Genomic DNA, 12,585 nt, shown 5'->3' on the forward strand with positions numbered 1-12,585 from the left:
TACATATTCAGATAAAACAAACATATTATTGACAGAAATGTTATAAAATCACCCTATAAAGTTTTTGGTTGCATTTGTTGTTTGTCCACAAAGTATCTGCAATTTATTTGTCTGAAGACTGCATTTATTGACATCAGAAAAAGTGGTAGCTGGCATGCTGTGCCCCACAATATCCCAGACAAGGACTCTACTTCTTCCTACTAAGGGACATTGTTTTGACCTGTATACACTTACATAGAAGTATATTGGATTATCATAGGGCCCCTACAGAGGAAAGACTAACACAATGATCAGGAAGCCCTCTGAATAGCTCTTGCAACACTTTGTCTAAATTGTCCTATTTAGGAGCTGAGGTTAGCAAACTGTCCTGAAGACGAGATGTGGTTCTGTTCTCTAAACCCATCAAAGATTTCTCAGGGGATCTCAGGGACAGGCACGATCTGCAGATGTCTGGTGCCTTAATACAGCTGCCCTGCTGGCCCCACTCTTCCCCTGCCAGCACAATTTCTTCTGGAGCCAGGCTGCTGCTGGCTGGCTGCCCCCATGGTTATGGAATAGCAGTCAGTGGGAGGCCCAGTTAATGTTAATGCAGTCTGAAGCAGCTTTAATTCCTGATCAAATATCCACTTGGAGATACAGAGGGCCAGCAAAAGATGCTGCTGCAAACTGTTTTTGCTCCACTATCCCACAACTGTCTGTAGAGACACTATTAATCATAGGAACACAGAACTGCAAAGGATCCCCTATTCCAGTCTGCAGAGAGTAGATCTGGACTCTCCACCACAATAATGTAGTCCATGCAAATTAGAGATGGGCAAAATTTTACAGCAATAGTCTGTCTATTCTCCCATTTCTCCCGTTAGTCTAGAATAGCTCTCTGATGTGTGTCTTTGAGTAATTTGTCCAGTCTAGTTTTAAATGATTCAAGTGATGGGATTTTCACCATTGCCACTGGGGGACTATTCCATTGTTAAGAGACCCCACTAATAATCAGCCATAATTTTTTTTTCTTGCTCAATTTTCTCCCATTATGCCTAGTTATATATCCTTATAGTAAAGGTAGCAATGTTTTCCATTATGTTTGTTTTTTAATATATTGGGTATACAATAGCTGACATTTAATTTCATTCCATAGTTAAGCGCTTGTGAAAAATTCTGGATCATAGTGTCTACAACCATTTATGAAACACATTAATAATGAGTGTAAAGAGGCAATGAATTCTGTGATAAAAATAGAATGCCCCATAAAATCTATAAAGATAATCCCCCATTTGCCTTTCAAAGTTGCATATCAAAAATACTTTCCAAGGCTAACTACACATGGACACACACAAAGTATTCAGCAACAAAATTAAAAAATTGTTTTCATTTTAAATGTGTATAACAATCTAAATGTGCAACCTCCTTTCCCCAAAGGAGATAGCAACTGAGATGGTTGTTCCTTAATGAGTTCTGTGTAGGTTGTGCTGATTTTTAATACTCTTTTGGAAAGGTCTGTCACCAGTTTTTGCCTTTAGCCAAATTTTGCTGCTGTTCTTTCAATATCTGAAGAGGCTGCTACGAACAAATACCTGCTACAAACAAATTTTTGACAATCAAAGAGAAAAAGTGGGTGTTCTTCTGTGCTCTTAATTCTTATTGTATAAGCTCTGTGTGTGTGTAATTTTTTTTTTTGGAGAGGAGTATTATAATTTTATTCTGTTTGGTGTTTTACAGAGGCATATGTCATTAATGATGCACTTAGCACTTTTTAAAAATAGGTTTTATGCTCTCTGTAGTTTGACGCGCAGTCTTAGAAACTTCCTTCACAAACTGGAAACCAATTCTGTAGACTGGAAGTGTTGGTAAGGGGATTGGGCTCTTTTCACTTACAACAGAAATCCTCAAATAGAAGAAATTTGCAAGGTGAAGTTGTTTCTTACAATAGAAGTCTCCATCCCTCTTGCTGGCAAGGCATTGCTTAGTAGAGTGCTTTTCTTCCCCCAGACCACTCTGCAGTTTAGTTATGTCCTCATTTGCGTTTGCTATCCCTTCCTCTCTGAAGTCATCCATAAATGTGTTCATAGTTGAATTCATGCCAAAGGAACTTCCAATAAGACTTAAAGCAGGTAGCTAAGGTTCAGAGATGTGTTGTCTTTTTCTTCAGTAGGCCAAAATAGCTTCTGCAAGCCCAAGGAGAGCCTTGTGCTGGCCTACAGCCAGCAGAGAGCCTCACTGCTTCATCACTGTGACAAAAGCAGCTCCATGAACCAACTGAAGTGCTTCTGTGGACCACAAGTTGAGAAGCATTAAGAGTCAAAACCTGGCTTTGAAGCCAATGGGAATTTTGCCCTCTCCTGTAGTATTTTGGGCCTGAGCTTGTTCCCACTGAAGTCAATGGGCGGGGGGGGGGGGGGTTACATTGAGTACCGGAACGTTCCAGAGCTCCGTTCCAGCACTTCTTTTGGAAGCCAGAACAGCGTTCAGGTACTTCTGATCATGACAAAGTAAACCAATTATTAGCACTTTTTCAAAAATCTGGAACCCTCCCCCCCCGTTAGTTCAAAATTTTCTTCTTGTTGAAATGGTTATGTCCCAGCACTTCTTTTTCTAGGGCTCGAGCACTGGTTCTGTGATGGTAAAACTGGCAGCCCATCACCATAACTGCGGCTGCTTGTTTGAGTTAAGGAATGAATGTGCTGCACTTCATGAAAACATGCCAGTGGCTGCAGGCAATACGAAATACTCTCAGGAGTATTACGAGAAAGGCTGCTGAAGCACAGAACACATTTTAGGCACATCAATCTGTACGTATTGTTGTAAAACATTGTACAATGGGGCTTAAAACACTTTGTGCCTTCTAAAGTTATAGTCACACCATGTACCTAGAGTAACAGCCGTGTTAGTCTGTATCCGCAAAAAGAAGAACAAGTACTCCTGTTCTTCATGTACCTAGAAATGACATTGAGATGAAATCTCTGCTGTCTCTCTGGAATTCTCCAGATGGCGGAAACTAATTTTGTTTTCCCAATATATGAGAGCATGTTAGCATGTTGTTGGGTAGATATGATGAAGAAATTTACTTCCTGGGCACAAGATCTGAACCTTCTCTGTGTATCACAACTTAATCAACCCAGTCTCAAATGTGATGAGACTGGATTGTCTGAAGTAAATTTTAATCAAAAGGTAATACAGTGGTAAATCTTATCGGTGCTGATTTAACATTTATTTTATTTTTAACAGCTATCATTTGTATAGCAAAATTTTCCCTTGCACTACAGATAAGAGCTCCACAGTGTGGATCAGACTTGAGGATTTTGACCACAAAGTATAAACAATTATATACATTTCCACTAAAAATATTTCATGAGACACATACATATGAAAATACTTATTCTCCTGGATGCATTTGCAGATTATTTAGTTTAAAATTAAAGAAACATTGTGTAGCTTTTCTTTTCTTTTTAAAATGCGTATTATACATGCAAATATAAATGTGAATAATTTAAATATAAAGTACACTAACGGCCAAGTCTTGCATTCCTTACTGTGAGAAAACTTCTGTTGAAATCAATGGGTACTTTGCCTAAACAAATCCTGCATCATTTTACCCATGCGTGGTAATTTGAAACAGTTTCTTACTTTGTTAGATACCAACAGCTATCTTTTGAATAACAAAACGTTCAAATCTTATATATCTGTTGTAGCTTTCTGCTCTTCTCTGGGAGATGAAACATCCAGTTGTACCAGAAGCTGCAATGCACTTATATTCCAAGAGAGAAACCCTTTACAAGGTAACTACAGAAGATTCTATATGAGAAATGTATGTGCATATAAAGACATGGAAGACAATTGACGTAACAGCACAAATCTATTTAAGTCTTCAAGTACCCTGAACCAAAACCAAAGTGTGCTCAGCTATTTTTCTGAATTATGTCTGATGGATTATAGTTACACTGTAGTTTGTAGCTAATCTTATATTTTAGTCTTAACTGAATATACCTATGTGTTCCTTTTGAATACAAAAGGGCCTGTTTCCCCCTTGATGCATTAGTTTGTGGATGTAATGGCAGAACAGACTCCTCAAATCAGCAATTTCCGAAGTTGAAGGAGCAGATGGCTTATGGAAGTGCTTCTCAACCAGGGGTCTGGGACCCACTGGGGGGCCATGAGCAAATTTCAGGAGGTCTACCAAAATAAGTCAGAGAGCAGGGCCAGTATGAGACTCACTGAGGCCCAGGGCAGAAAGCCAAATCCCAAGCCCTGATGCTTGGGGCTGAAGCCAAAGCCCGAGCCCCTCATCCCTAGGCTGAAGCCAAAGCCCAAGCAACTTAGTTTTGTGGGATTCTCTATGGCATGAGGTCTTGGGCAGTTTCTCTGCTTGCTACCCCTAACATCAGCCCTGGCTTGTAATCTACTGAAAAACAGTTGTTGTACAGTGGATAGACTGTGGAATTTTTATAGCATATTGGGGTGCGGTGGGGGAGAGGGGAGGAGGGGCTTCAGAAGGAAAAAGGTTGAGAATTCCTGGCTTATGGGACTTGGGAATGAGTGATGAAGCTGTTCTCCATCACTAGTTCACATTTGGTCTAGGTCAACAGTTATCACTTTGGTCATGAAAAGCTGATTAGTGGTCTGTGTGAAATGAATTGATGATTTTAGTCCACCCACATGACGGTAGCCACTACTATGGAAAGTAGAAACTGGCAGCCTTGCTGGCAACTTCTGTTGAGACCAAAAATATGACATTTCTTAACCCTGGTCTACAATACAAACTTATGTTGGTATAACTGTGTCACTCAGGGGTGTGGAAATCGGAGCTATACTGACCTAACTCCTGGTGTAGACGGCACTATGTTGACAGGAGGACTTCTGCTGTTGACATAGTTACTGCCTCTCAGGGAGGTGATGAGAGAAGCTCTCCTGTGGGTGCAGATAGCATCTTCTCTATGCTCTAAAGCTGCTGCAGTGCTGTAAGTGTAGACAAGCCCTTAGAAACAGAACTTTTCTGATAGTGGAAGTTGCCCCTCAGAGCCTGACTGAGACACATTGGACTTGTCTATGCACACAAGTATGCATCAGTTTAACTAACAGTGTGATTTTTGTACTGATTTTGCTGAACTGGTGTGGCTTTGTGTATGGACATTGTTACATAGGTTTAAACTGGGCATACATTGATTCAGGGACAAGCTAAACTGATATAAGCCCAGTTTAAACCAATGTGTAGTGTCTGCACATTATGCTGCACTGGTTTAACTAAATTGGTGCAATATCACGTCATCTTTAGTTAAACTGGTACATACTTGTGTGCAGACTATGCCATTGATGAGGACAATGTGGGGAATCGCTTACGCAAAAGCAGGGTCTTATGAATAAACAGAAGTCTTCAGTTTCCAAGCTATCAATCTAGCACTTTTTGCTACCAGTAAGGGCCAGATTTTTAGCCACTGTAAATAGATGCATCTCCATTGACTTAACTGGAGCCACATTGCTTTACACTAGCTGAGAGTCTGGCCTTACATTATTTTAAAATACAAGCTGAAGTGTTTATGATTCTTGCCTGTTTTATATTTTGAGAAGATAAAAAAACCACAGTATATTTAAACATTGCATGCGAATCTACATTTCAAAGAGCGATGGAATCTGTGGTCAGAAACATTTCTGATTAATTTATAAAGAAGAATATGATATTTCTCCCCTCAGTATATTGGAAATTTAAATTTAATTACCAAGAGGTACAATAGGTTATTGAAAATCATTCTACAAGTGGAAGTAGAACTCACATTACAACAAGTAAAGCCTGCCCTGGCAGAATGAAGAACTGTGGGATTATATGGAGCAGATTAGGGATCTTGTTCAGAATGTGGACCTCAGAATCCAGAAAACCAACTGTAATTAAGTATCAGGGGGTAGCCGTGTTACTCTGTATCCACAAAAACAACAAGGAGTCCGGTGGCACCTTAAAGACTAACAGATTTATTTGGGCATAATCTTTCGTGGGTAAAAAACCTCACTTCTTCAGATGCAACAGATGCATCTGAAGAAGTGGGGTTTTTTACCCATGAAAGCTTATGCCCAAATAAATCTGTTAGTCTTTAAGGTGCCACCGGACTCCTTGTTGTTTTAACTGTAATTCAGTGACTGCTGTACATACTGAGGAGAACCTCCTTTTGTTTCAGGGAAAATTGTGGAAATTCTTCCCTTCTTTGTCTTGATGGTAAAAAGAGAATTTCCAAATTGCACTGGATGGTCCAAGAGACAGGATCTACCAGCTAGACCAGGTGATAATCGTTATAAATCCAGTACACTTTTGGCACTGGGAGAACCAATTGTTAATAAATAGGTTGAGATAATTGGGAAAGCTGGGATTCAGTAGTTTACAAAACTCAAATGTTTTTAAATACACTTGGCTAATGCAAATCCAACTCTAAAAGGAAATAGCTTTTAGCAATTGGTTCCAGATGTGCTTGTAAAAGTTACAATGAAAAGATAATGAAGTTGTAAATAGTGGGAAAGCTTTTCTTCATCAAAGTGAGAGTTCCTTTACTCCTGAACTGATCAATTAGCAGGGATAAAGAATCCACATAGGGAAGAGCAATTCTAAACCCTGTTGCCCATTCTGTAAATTACCTGTTTCAGGACAATCAGACCTTGCTCCAGGCAGATCCTCTTTCTGATGAATGGAAAGCCTACACTGAGTACATAGACCACATGATTTTAGATGGGCTGATCAAAGCTATCAAGTGTTCTCTTAAGTATCTGATTGAAAACACCAAGACATCATTTAAGTCCACTCCTTTATTTGAAGTGCAGCTTGTCCTTAATAGCAGTGAAACAACTTTTAAACCTTCTTTGGACCCTAATGTCAATGGCAATTTCTCTGATGTGGAGGGACTAATCAGAAACATTTACAGAATTGCATCATTTATTAACCGAATTGCCAAACAACCCGGAAAAGACACTTCCCAGGCATTATTACTAGCTAGTATCTTTCCTTAAAAAACAACCGGTTGACCCTTCCACCAGGCATTTAAATGTGATTGTTTTCCCCACCCAAGTCACCTGCATTCAGTGACTTATGGAGAAGTGAAAGGCTTTTACACGTGTATTTATTGTGAGCTGTCATTTTCTACACGCCTTAACCTCTTCCTCTTTCCTTCTTGGATTAGTGCATCCAGTACTTCCCTTCAGCCACCAGAAGGTGCTCTTGAAATTGCACTGCATGTTTGTATTTATTTAATTATTTTAACCCTCTCTAGTTTGCTTGCCCAACTTACAGCATTATGGCCAGTTCACACTGAAGTCTAGAGCTGGCTGACCTATTTGCAGAGGACAATTTCTTTAATGGATTTAGCATCTGCTTTTGTTTGTGAAGAATGCTCCTGCGGTCTTGGTGTTTACAAATGGATTCATTAATTAGACTTTTGTGAGCAATAGTTTATGCAATCATGTTTCAGCTTGTATAAGTCTTCAGAACTATTTGCTTTGCTACGGTTATTAGTGTGTGTGTGCTCTCTGTGCTGTGATTGGTCGCATAGGTCACCTGATGTTGTTTCTGCTCCCTGCTACCCACAATCCTTATTAGCATGAATGTTCACCACAGTTTCTCTTCCTACAGACAAGTATAGGTTTGTGGGAATGTTCACAGACAGTAAATCAAACTGGTCTGCAATAATATTAAAACAATTTTGTAGTTTTAATTTTAGTGAACATTTACATATGTTTTGTGCCCAACTTTGGCTTCATTTCCTTTTTCCACAATGTATTTATGGTAGTCACAAGCAAGTGCTAAAGTCCAATCTCAGATATACAGGCCACCGAGAAAGACCAGATAAAATGTAAGTAGGTTACAGCCATATAAACTGTACAGAAGCAGCAATGTTGTGAAATACATCGTGAAGGTTAAACAAAAAATGTTTAAAAAGCAACTAAATCAAGCAAAGCTGATGAGAATTGATATTTTAGGGACTAACCCTTGGTTGCAGCTAAGGAGCTTCACAGCTCAGGTTGGGCTGGGGATGTGCAAAGGTGGAATAAAGCTCACCTTTGCATTTCCCCACACCTGGCCCAACTATGTGCTGGGCCAGTCCCCTGAGTAAATTAGAACAACCTGTTTGTTGTTGTTTGGAGGCTGTTTGCGCTGAGTTGTACTGGTTCCGGAGGCCTGAATGTCAGTGGAATTGGTGGAATTTGGGGAAGATCTGGCCACATCTCCTGTTCTGCCACAATTGCCCTGATGTTGGCTGAGGTGGGAGGGATAGATGACATAAGAGCCAATAGACCAACTGTGCCACCAGAACATCCTTCACATTTTGGCCAGCTCCACAACCAGATTTCATTTGTTGAGCAGCACAAAGAAGCTGTACAGAACCCAAGAACAGTATTTTTTATTAAATTGACCTTATGTCCTTTGCTGCTGATTTGGGTATTATTTATTTATGTATTTACTTAATATATATATATTACAGTAGCCCTGAAGGGCCAGTTGAGAATAGGGCCCCATTGTGCTAGTCAGTGGTTGTTTCTGCCCTGAACAGCTTAAAATTTAAATAGATAAAACCAGTATTGCTAACCCCCACATTCAGAAATCATGAGTCAGACCCTCAAAAGTCGTGATATTGACTAAAAAATCATTTGATTATTGACAAACCCCACACACATTAGCTTCTTTTTATTTGCTGTCTGGTTTCTGAGCCTTTAGGGTGCACTTAGTCACATTTTCAAGGGTTTCTCTGCAACCATGAAGGCTTGACACTTTTTTTTTAAAAATCAGAGCTGAGATTCTCAGGCAATCTCCAGCTACCAGCAACTGGGGGTTTAAGAAAACCAGTACATGTAAAGAGATGCATTTAAACTCTGAGAACTAGCAACACTGCAAGAGAGAGACAGGGTGGGGAAAGGGCCACAACATACAAGTAGGGTAAACAATGTGATGGTTTTGAAAAGCCACATCAGTGCCAAGTGGTTTAAAGGGTTTTTGGAGGCTCTTGGAGGTTTTTAATTTGGTGGGGTGGGGTTTTGTTAGGAGAGGATGAGGTAACCAGAGAGAAGAAAGGAAAGGGGACATTTGGGAAGGGAAGGGGGGGGAAAAGAAGGGAGGGCAGCTGGAGCGTGAGTCTGAGGAGAAGAAAAGGTGAGGGAAGGGGCTTGAATACAGCCTTCAAAGCCAGTCACAGAGCGGAGCCTACAATATGGAGAGACTGAGCTTTATGGTCACCATTGTACCTGCCGTTATCGCTTCAGTCAAAATAATCTCTCACCAAGATGATGTCACATCAGTCACCCACTTTTGCTGTCTGTCTGCAGGGACTTAAACCCTGTGCTCGGGCAACAGGGAATTCTTGGTGCGGGGTCCGAGGACCCTGTCTCTAGAATTCAGTCTCTTGAGATCCAGCAGAGGCTGACTCTGGCGGCATTTAGGACTTGATTGAAATAAGGCTTTTTATGTTTTATATAGGTCAACAGCTAGGTGGGTAACATCTCAGTAGGTATTGGCAATAACAGCGGTATGTTTTGTGGTCAGTTGATGACAAATCGACACTAACTGATTTGATTTTTTTCTAAGCACTTAAAGATATTGGCCTGGTGGATAAAATCGAAATTACTAAACCCCAAGCAATCACGTTCAGTTTATTCAAGCAGCAAACCGCCAACCTGATTGCTAACTGGCATGTTAGGTTATTCACTTGCCACTGGGCTAACTTCTTGGGTCCTTGCAGGGACCTTATGGTTTGGCTTCCAGCCCACCTCTTCTTCATTTAAATTAAATCACTGGCTCCACTCACCCTTCAATTTTATTTGCACTTTAGCAAGATGTGGATCAGATGGATACCCTAGAAGAAATCATGAGCAGAGTGTAATCGGTCACTGTTAATGTTCAGGAGAATCAAAGCCACTTTAACAAATACAGCTACTTATGGATGGATGATAAATCTGAATTTATGAAGCGGTTCTTGTTCTGTGAAAGATTTCTTAATACCGAAGAGCTGGAATTGTATGCAGAATATGAGCTTCAGAAATGCTTGCCCAAGTTAGCACACTTTAAAGAACAAGTATTTGTTTTTGTGGTTTGTTGTACTTCTCTTTCTCGTGCCGATAGAACAGCTATGAAATCATTACATTATTTGGTAGAATAAATTAAAAATGCTAATTATATTTTTTCTTTAACATCAATATTTATGTAACACTGTACAAGGAAGTTAGTGAATTTGAAAATCAGACTTTCAGTGGCTGGTTCCTGGTTGATATTAAGCCTTTAGAAATATCTTGGATGAATATTATTAAAAATGGAGTTGGATATTTAAGGAACATCTGCTCAATCATGTAACTCACAGGTAAACTACTCTGCATTCTCTTAACTGGTTTTGTTGGAAATTTGATCCTTTGGCCAAAGAAGGGAGAGGAAGACTGGAAGCAGAAAAACAGAGTGACCCCAGCTCTGTCATACACTTGGTATATGACCCGAGGCAAGGGACATAACTTCTTTGTGCTTTGTGCTACCTCACCGAAGTTACTTCTTATTTATTTTTTATTCTAATGGTGTTTTAGCTTGCCAAAAGTACTATGGATTTCTAATGCTTCTGCCATTTGCCTATTATGTGTTTATGGCTGAATTAATACTTAAGAGGCAGAGCCATGCTGGTGAAGGAGCGGGGGTTCACCACCTGAGCAGCAGCGGATGGAGGCATGCTGGCTAGGTACAACAAGAATACAAATAATAATAAAGGCATAATGAATGCTTTGAGTAACACAGAGAAAAGAAGTATGAGCTGACAGTTTTAAAAGGTGTAACTTGCATTCTCCCCAGCTTAATCATTCTGTATAGGGAATGGACCCTGATGTTGCACGTCCCCTCTCTAGATGCCTTTCTGGATCATTCACCACAACCGGTAGTGCTAACTAGCTCCTTCTTCCTCCACTGGAGGACTTGGAGCTAGCCCCTGGCTGCCACCTGAGCAGGTACACTGGGAGAAGAAAAAAGGGGAGGCAGGGCCAGATGGTACCACATCTTGCCCATTGAGAGAGCTGCTGTCATGCATGCGAAATGCCGTTCTCATCTTGTAAAAACTTAACACAATGCTTCTACATTTGATTTGATTGCATTTACTTGTTCATTAATATAATTGATGTGTGTGGCTTGCCTTAAGTTTTCACAGGCTCCATGCTAATTAACTGTTGACACTTTCTCACATTATATATCATTAGTGTTACTGAGCTAGAGAAATTCATTCATGAAACTGAAAAAGGTTTAGCTAAGACAGTGGAAGAAGGAGGCTACCCCATTCTGGTTGAAATACTGGGGCGTCTGATGGCTATACAGGATTGGCAGTCCACATTATAACATTTTCAAACCTTTAAAATCAACTGCTGAGCTACTCAGAACCTATGGGCAGCAGCTACCAAAACAGATCTATACAGAATTGGAGGTAAGGACTCTGTGTAACACACACAACACTTTTTGTCATACTTGTACAAAACTTTTTGTTATTTTCTACCATTGTTAGCCTAACTTTGAGAGAGATTAAACTTGGATCTGTATTTTTAAAAACCAAACAACGGATCATAGGTCAAAATGTGCAGTCCTTTGTCACAATCTGTGCAAAACTCCCCCTTACTTCAATGGGTTGGTATGTATGGGGGAGAGGGGGAAGATTCACTCCAGTGAGGATTTCCAGGATCTTGCCCTATGTTCTTCAACTTCCTTCGCCATTTTAACAGTGACCTGCTTTCCAATAGTGTTATCAGTGTATTCCAAGGATAAAGTTCAATGAATAGGTCTGTGGGTGGGTAGGTGGGCTAGCTACCCAAAACAGTTATAAATTAATGGTTCACTAAAGAATTAATATATCTATTTAAAGGTGCTGTGCTCGTAGTATTAACAACGCCTCAAGTTACAGAAACAGAAAGGATTTTGAAAATGTAATGTGTTTTCAACCATTTATGCTTTTTGTTTCCCTTCTGCATTTCACTCTGCTGGAATAATTAAACTAGACTAGGTGGTTCATGAATACATAGATTTGAAGGCTAGAAAGGGACCATTAGATCATCTGACCTCCAGTATATCACAGCCCATAGACTTTCACCTGTTATCCCTGAATTGAGACCATTCACTTTCAAGTTCTAGCTCTCATGTAGTCAGACATTATTATTGTGTCTCCATTTCCAGGGCTGCAGAAGAAATTTTACATTAAAAAGCCATTGGAAATTTTTTTGTAAAAGCTGTGGGCCACTGCAGCCTCTACTGGTTGGATGGGTGCATGGTCAGTAGAGTCAAAACTCTGCCCCCCAATGCATCAGCAAGCACAGCTAAGTCTTCGCCAAGTTTGCTCCAGCTATAGTGCTGGTGCAGATTAGTTTCCCCTCTGGAGCTAAGGGGGAACCAGGAGTCCCAATCTGGTCAGCTCCTGGGACAGCACAACTACATGGTGCCCCTTACTCGGAGATTGTACAATGATGCTCTTGGCTTTAGTGGCCATGCTGTGAACGAGGTGGGCATCTCTTCACTGTCAGGGCTGGGAGGAAGGAATTCTTCTCCCCATGACTCCCTCAGTCATTAAAGGCAGCGGAACTACTCTGAAATCCCTCTGGCTATCATGGTAGCCCTGG

At 40.4% G+C, this 12,585-nt stretch overlaps 1 pseudogene; it reads left to right on the plus strand.

Moving 5' to 3' along the window:
* The first annotated feature begins 2,982 nt into the window (after window positions 1–2,982).
* Window positions 2,983–12,585, plus strand: part of LOC128845246 (dynein axonemal heavy chain 11-like) — a 233,488-nt pseudogene continuing 223,885 nt past the window's right edge.

Source organism: Malaclemys terrapin, chromosome 11, assembly GCF_027887155.1.
Source record: "Malaclemys terrapin pileata isolate rMalTer1 chromosome 11, rMalTer1.hap1, whole genome shotgun sequence".
NCBI lineage: Eukaryota > Metazoa > Chordata > Testudines > Emydidae > Malaclemys > Malaclemys terrapin.